This window comes from Ipomoea triloba, chromosome 4 (genome assembly GCF_003576645.1).
Source record: "Ipomoea triloba cultivar NCNSP0323 chromosome 4, ASM357664v1".
NCBI lineage: Eukaryota > Viridiplantae > Streptophyta > Magnoliopsida > Solanales > Convolvulaceae > Ipomoea > Ipomoea triloba.
The window spans coordinates 36,335,346-36,337,248 of NC_044919.1; positions in this window are offsets into that span (position 1 = coordinate 36,335,346).

Genomic DNA, 1,903 nt, shown 5'->3' on the forward strand with positions numbered 1-1,903 from the left:
TCCCAGGCTTTCCCATCGATATGGTTAATAGGGAAAGGTGGAGTGCACCAGTTGCTCCTGAGATAATAGATATTCCAGATTCACCAGAGCATACTGAAGTGCAAACAAGTGAGCAACAAGAGCAGAATGAGGAGAACCCTGCTGGTTCGAGAGTTGAGGTTCAAGAAGGTGGAAACCGGGAAGCACCTGCCGATGAATCAACTCCTCCAGTAGATGATCACGTTCCCAGCACTAGTTCGAGAGGTAGTGTTGAGGGGGAACCTCAATCAGATGGAAACCGGGAAGCATCTGATGCAGAGACTCCCACCTTGGCCAATCCTACCTTACCAGCAGCTGAAGCTGAGGCTCCAGGTTCGAGAGGTGAAGAGCAAGAAGTGATCCATCCCTCAGGTGGAAACCGGGAAGCACCTGATATGGAGCTACCTTCGAGCTCTGATCCCAGTGTCCCTGCTGAACCTCAGGAAGTCAGTCGAGAGGTGGAATCACGAATGCAAGTCATGGGTGGAAATCTGGAAGCACCCAAGTCCCCTCCGACTAGAGGTACCACTCAATCTTCTTCTCCTTCTTCTTCTGACTTTGATCAACAGGCCGAACGAGCTTTCATTGGCGAGGTGCGTCAATTCATGGCTGATCAATCTCAGAGGATGGCTCAACTTGAGCATGTACTTGCTGTTGTTCGAAACGCTGCAATACCTGTGACTGGCTCCGGTGACTCCCAAGCCAATCACGAAGAACTTCTCGAACAAGCAGTGTGGGCTGAGAATGCAGCACAAAGGGCTGCGGATGAGGCTGCGGTAGCTCGAGCAGAGACTGAAAGGATGAGAACTGAATTCGCCGAGTTACGAGCAGAACTTCAAGCCCACCAACGCTCAAGTGAACTTCGACAGGATGTGATGCAAACCATACTCACTGACCTGTCGCACCAAATGCCTGCCCAAATCCATGCACTCTTCGACGGTTTGTCCTCCTTACTTTCCCTCCGCTATGATGCCAACAAGGGGGAAAAGACGACTCAGGGAGGGACTTCAACCAGCAAGAAGAGGGCGGCAAGTGAACCAGCTGGACCTCCTCCTCCTCCAAAAGTTCCAAAGTCAACAAGAAAACAAATGGAGGAAGCTGAAAGAGCAGATATGTTAAGGATCCAGCGTTCACTGGAAATAGGAGAAAGAAGAGAAGAAGACAAGGAAATCAGAAGAAAGAAACAAGAACAACAAACAGCCAAAGAGAAGAGAGACAAGCTACTCCTACAGAGCTACAAGGCAGGGACCAAAGAAGACTCAAACGAATATCTTCATGGAATCATAGTAAGTCTTCTTACCAAAACTGACTTAGCTCTTCATAGCGGTCTCACTCTTCCGCAATGCATCGAATGGTGGAGAGATGGGGTGATTGAAGGCAACTTCATAGGCGAAGCCTTTGTCAATTACCTTCACCTGGATATATCAAACGAATATCTAGAGCAGGTGAACTTTGAAGACCTCCACAAGACACGAGCAGCCATAAACGAGAAGAGGAAAGCGAATAAGCAGTAAGCTCTCGATGTCTACATGCATTCGAATTTGATGTTGTTCTTTATCTTCTCTCTTTTCTGCTAAAGCCCTGTAAAACACTCCTGTTATGATAATATATATATCTTTTGTTGGGGTGTTGCGTGAGTTTGGTTATTCTTGCTTTAGTAGATCAGTTGTCAAACTTACCATATGCGCTGAAAATAAAATCAATGCTTTTTCTTTTTCAAATCAGCCATATAAGTAAGTATAAGTGTTGGCATCATCAAAAAGGGGGAAATTGTTAGGANTAAAGCCTTGTAAAACACTCCTGTTATGATAATATATATATCCTTTGTTGGGGTGTTGCGTGAGTTTGGTTATTCTTGCTTTAGTAGATCAGTTGTCAAACTTAC